General features: G+C 37.7%; 1 long non-coding RNA gene across 1 annotated transcript; it reads left to right on the top strand.

Moving 5' to 3' along the window:
- Positions 1-611: 611 nt before the first annotated feature.
- On the top strand, positions 612-4540 carry LOC134484025 (uncharacterized). Its single transcript, XR_010061341.1, has 2 exons — positions 612-744; positions 4353-4540. It is a non-coding gene; the product is annotated as an uncharacterized LOC134484025 (long non-coding RNA).
- Positions 4541-6171: the final 1631 nt, after the last annotated feature.

Here is a 6171-nt window from a genome sequence, read left to right as displayed (position 1 = left end):
CCCAATTGCAAAGACAGAAGCAGCCAATCCCCAGGCAGCTCTTTACCACTTCCAGCAGGAGACAAGTGGACTTTGGGGAAGCTTCACCATCAGTTCTATCTCCCCAGACACCTTAATAACTAAAGTGCTCATCTCCTTAATAGCAACTCCACAGAATTCCATTCTGTTGTAGAGGAAAAGGAGAAAACAAACAAAGGAAATAAGAAAAGGTTGGCATTCTAAGGAGCTGCAGAGAGCTAATAAAATTGCTCATATTACTTAGGTGAGTCTACATATTACACTTACAGTGCTCATTTAGTTCCCAAGTGTCCCATAGGGTATACACTCAAAACTGTTTTAAAATATTCATTTGCTTTAAATTCAGTTACCTATATTTCCACCTTGATGTGCCATATATTCACAAATGCATTTAAATATTCTATTAAAATGGATTCATTGTCAAATAACATAGATTCCACCAAAGTAATAGCTAACATTTCAGCACTAAGCCTTCATCACAGCTACGTCAAACCCTTGATACCCCCTTCATTTCTTTCCAATTCCGGCACTTGTAACCATAGCAACATACACGGAAACCTTTCAAGCAGAACAGAACTGACAATCACCATAACAGCACAAATACCTGAGCTGAGAAAAGAGAGGGGCAGCCCAAGTAGGTAGCTGTTGAAATTAAAAGCTAATGACAAGAAAGCAGCTGGAAACAAGCACCAGCGCACACTGCTGCCTCCTTCAAGCATATAAATGGTATGTAGAGAGCCCAATTGGATTTATGTTTTATTAGTGACGAGGCTGTCATCAATGAATACTTCATTAGGCATCATCTCAACAAACAAGTGAGGTGGAAACTCAAGGAAAAGAAGAGATGTAGAGTAAAATTCAAGGGCTGCACCAGTTTTCCAAGTGCCTGAGCCACGTTTTCTGCACACCCATGTAGTGAAAGACCTAAAAGTGAACCACACTCACCAAATCCTTTCAAAACATAAACACATGTCCGTAAACTGTGAGAAACGGTCTGCTATTGAGAAAAGACTCCCATTAGCCAATTAGAGTAATTACATGGATTACGATTTCTTGGTTTTAGTGATTTCTTTCTTTTTTCTTTTTTTTTTTAAATCCTTAATCCTTTCTTACCCAGCAAGGGAAGGGATAAACAGCTGACATCGCCAGGGAATTAAACGAGGGCAAAGTAGGGCATTCTCAGTTTCAGATCCCAATATGTAATTGAAATTTTATGCTTACCTCAACATAACAACATGTGATAATTTCTGCTCAAGGGAAGGCATAAAGGGTCACATTTCCCCCAAGACTTCAATTACAGTAGCTTCTATCTTCCCTAAAACAGCATTTGGTCCCAGAAAATTGCCAGTAATGATGCAGGTGTTTGTTGAGAGTGCCCATCATATTTAGTCCTGAGTAATCCATATTAATTCGCCACCTTCATTAGCAGCAGCCTTTTTTTCCAGATGACAATGGAAAAGCAAATAGAATTTCAGACAGATGTGCTGCTTCTCTGTGCATCACAAAGATGAAAAGGAAGCTAACATTAGCTGGACACAGGGAAGAAGATAAGACTCTGGCCTTTAAATACACAGCACATGGGTTTGGGGACTACATTCTGAACTAGATCCACATGTGTGGCCTCCTTTGCATTTGGAAGAAGTCTGTCTATACCCGTGCAGCTGCTTATGAGCCCAACTGATGCCTACCAAACAGACTCTTTTCTCAAACCCATGTAAATCATAGGCATTATTACGACTAAGAAAAGTAATCCTCAGGGGTCCTGAAAAGAGATTAACCAAATACAGTTCACCCAATTTCAACATGAAATATTCCTTTGCCCTTCAAGAGATCATGGTGATAAACAAATAAATAAATATCTCTCTAGGTGCCTTCAGGCACATGCACAGACAATGGTACATTTACAGTTCACATCGCTGGAAGCTACATGCACAATATGGCCTAGAAATAGACTAGAAATTAAAGCATACTTTTAAATAATTATTTGAAGTTAACATTTGTACAAGCAGTGTCCAATTCAACTCAACACACAACCGTACTGGACTCTTGACCCATTCTTGTAAGGGAAGAGCTGGGTCTAGACCTAGATTTTCATAGCTACCAGTCTTCGTTTCCAAAGCAAGAAAAGCCCTGTCTGTAGCTTTGGCCATTTCACTGGGGTCAATACTTTGATGAGGCAGAAGTCGATTGTCAGTTTCTAAACATCCCCTAAGACAGTAGGTCCTCTTTTAAACTGACTATATACTTCAAAAAACCCTCCATTTAGTTGACAATGATAGAGTTGGATAGCCATTAGTCTTAGCACTTGTAGAGTAGAAATGATCACTCTACCAACAGTTTATTTTCTGTAATGAAAAATGACATCTAAAATCACCTACCCTATTTACTTCATAGAATGTACGAGAAAAAGTTTAGAAAGAACTTTAATTTCCTGAATGGATTGTATTACTTCTTGATTACTATTCGATTAGCCACTAGAACAGAGGTCAAACTCCTTGACGGGGATTAGAACCTTCCAGAGGTTTATCAATGTTTCCAGTCTTTTCTTTTTGCTAGTGTCATTAATCCTCACCTTCTATGTTCTAGCTATTCTGTACTTTGGGCAATGTGGCTACCAATCTTGCCTCCATGGCATATGGAAACATTCTAATGTCCAGCCTATCCCTCTAAACATGGAGATTTTTAATGACTTTATTTGAGAAGTCAGATTGGTATATTTTCTATGAACTCTCCTGTGTGATTTTAAAATGTTGCAAAGGATAAAAACCACTTGGTTGGGAAATCTCAGCATTCCTTTTTAGAACTAACTTACTTTTTACTGGTGGTCATTGAGAGGATTTACTGCCTGTGTAGATACATTTAAGGGAAAGGTGGTTAGGATATGAAAAGATACAAGTAAATACCACTAGATAGAAGAGTTCAGGACTGGTGGTACAGTTGTGCAGGGTTCATGATACAGATATATTCCCTTGTGTGGGTTGATTTAGATAGAAAATAATTATATGGTTCAGAAATTATAATTTGTTTTCCTTTTGCTTACATTTCATTAAACTAATATAGCACATTTTTCTAATATTTATGAGCACAAATATACCAAACTATTTTTGAGTAGTTATATATTCCTGAGATTTGGGGATATGTTCTATGTATCTTCATTCTAGAAAGGTCCAGACAAAACCAGGAACTAATATGCTTTAATCTTCATACTGCTGCAAACAACTTTATATTTATCCAGTGGTATGAAGGGTTCACAGTAATAGAGACTCTGTTAATGTTCATATTCATAGGTTCTGAGGGACATGGCATTTAGTGACTATTTTCTATGAGTTTTATGGTAAGACAGATGGAATGTATACTACATACAAGACCAATTTATGGACATTACAGTTACCTGCTAGAGCTTTGAAATATGAAATGAATGAACATTTTAGAATGTTGTGTGATAGCACACACCTGTAACTTCCGCATTCAGGAGACTAAATCACCAATTTGAGGCTAGTCTGTACTGAAAGTGAAACCCTGCCTGAAACAAACAAACAAAAATAAATAAAATAGTTTTATTCCACAATCTTGGTGATGCACTTATTACACAAAGGCCCCCCAAAGACCAATTTTTTACACAGATTATTTTGCATAATATTTAGATACATAGGTAATTATCTAACAAACATTGAGTTATTTGATGAAGCTAAGTGTAAATTTTCAGTATAAATAATTAGCCAACCAAAATATTCACTTCATCAAAAAATGTATGAAATCACATTGTACTGGACATCGATGGCACAACAGCAAGTTGCAGAGACCACATTCTTCATTTCAGAGTGTTTGCATGTCAGGTAGAAAAGATGACAAAAAGATTGCATTATGGCAGTATGACAACAGCTGTTTGGAGAAAGGACTGGATATGTTGCTAGCACAGAGCAAAGTCAGCTAAGCTGCATTATTGAAGAGACAATCCTACTGGAGTGAAAATTAAGTATGATTTACATTGTGTGAAGTTATTTTATAAATAAAATGTGGGCCCACTTAAACTATGAAGGAGGCATGTAGGCTGTGTGACTAGAGAGAGATGGTAGCACAGGTCAACTCAGGAGGCTTTGAGAAGAACTTACTCACTGTACTAGTTTGCTTTCTGTAGCTGTGATAAACACAACAAGCGAAAAACAACTTGGGCAGGAAAGGATTTATTTTGCCTTACACTTTAAGGTCACAATTAGTCATTGAGGGAACTCAAGGCAGAAACTACAAGGAAGGAACTAAGCATTGCCCATTGAAGAATGCTGCTCAGTGGATGCTACCTAGCTCATACTCAGCTAGATTTTTTTTTTATACAGCCCATACCTACCTGCCTAGGTAAGGCACTGCTTACAGTTGAATGGACCCTGCAATATCAACGAGAATCAAGAGTATTCCCCACAGGCCAATCTGATCTAAGCAATTCCTCAGTCAAGGTTACTTCTTCCCTTTGAGAAACTTCTTATCTACTTTGAGAAACTTCAACAATAAAAATGAATTAGCACAATCTAACCTTTGTCATCTTTACACATAAAGACATCACTGTTAAACCATCATACTTTGTCTCCAAGATTCTATATTACTCTCATCACATAAAACAGTCTACAACTTTGCAAGTCCTAAAAAAGTCTTTCAAAATGAAAGGACTTTAAAAGTTCATTGTCTCTTTAAAACTCTAAGTTTAAATTCTGGGACCCTATGAAATAACAAAACAAGTGTAATGCTCTCTTACTCCAAAAAAGAAGAACCAGGGTACAATTGCAATCAGATCTAAGCAAAACCAAAATCCAACAGAATAAAAAGCTCAGTGTCTGACATCTTAGTCTAACTCATGATCTTCTGGGCTCTAAATGGCTTATGTCACAGCACCTCTTCAACTCTGCCGTCCTCAATGCATATAGCTTGTCTAGTAAATTCATGCTAGTTCAGTTTTACATCTGCTGCTGTCCTTGGTAGACAACCCATGGTAATGGCATCTCCATTATTCTAGCATCCACATCATCTGAGGGCTGCATCTATACAAATGGCCTCTCTTGACCCCACCCTGTCACACAATGCCAAATCTGAGCTTTTTTCTATTACTCCTTCAATTATGGAGTCTATACTGCAACTGAGGCTTTACCTTCACCAATAGACATTCAATTCCTCTTTGTAGGGACTCAGACCCTGCCATATGGTACCAAACTTTGACTGCTCTCCATGACCCTCTCAAGCCTTACAATCCAGTAGTATGTGGGAGAATCACATACATAATTCACCAAAATCAGTGCCAACATGAGATTCAGCCCTGGCCCTCTTTGGTCAGCATGTGCTGACCCCAATAAATATTCCCTAGAATATTTTGCTTCCATGATTCTTGTCTCCTATTACTCATAAGTGATTTCTCATCACAAATGCATTGTCCTAGTCAAACATATTAGATTTCACTTCTATATATTATTAAGCCACAATATCATAAAATGCCCCCAAAAGAGTTGTTTCTTCTTTCTGAAATATCACAAGCATTGTCTCCATTTATTTTGTATCCTCCATTGTCTGCATTTATTTAAACATGTATTTCTTTCAATATCTCACAGAATAAACCATTAAGCTCTGTGAAAATCAATATTCATTCCAGTCCATGATGAAATCTATCACAGCAACATGCTACCTATGTCACCAACTTCTCTTCTAGCTTGCTTTCTGTTGCTATAATGAAGCACTCTAAACAAGAGCAATTTAGAGGAGTAAAGACTTTAAGTAATCTTGTAGGCTACATTCCATTATTGAGGGAAGTCTTAGCAGGAACTCAAGGCAGGAGAATGAAGCAGAAACTATGAAGGAATGTTGCTGGCTGGCTTGCTTCCTTGCTTGCTCCCTGGCTTATGCTCATCTAGTTCTTTCATACAGCTCATAACTACCTGGTTAGAAATGATGATACTTTTCCCAGTAGGCTGAGTTCTGCTACACCCACCAACAATCAAGACGAGGCCCCACAGAGATGCCCACAGGCCAATCTGATCTAAGTAATTCCTCACTTGAGGTTCTTTCTTTCCAACTAACTCTATTTTTTCTTTCAAGTTGGTAATAAAATACTAGCCAGTACTGTCATAATATCATAGTACAGATGTTGGTTAGAAAAAAATCCAACTTGAATTC

The sequence above is a fragment of the Rattus norvegicus genome, chromosome X, assembly GCF_036323735.1.
Source record: "Rattus norvegicus strain BN/NHsdMcwi chromosome X, GRCr8, whole genome shotgun sequence".
Taxonomy (NCBI): Eukaryota; Metazoa; Chordata; class Mammalia; order Rodentia; family Muridae; genus Rattus; species Rattus norvegicus.
This window is presented reverse-complemented; position numbering and strand designations above follow the sequence as displayed.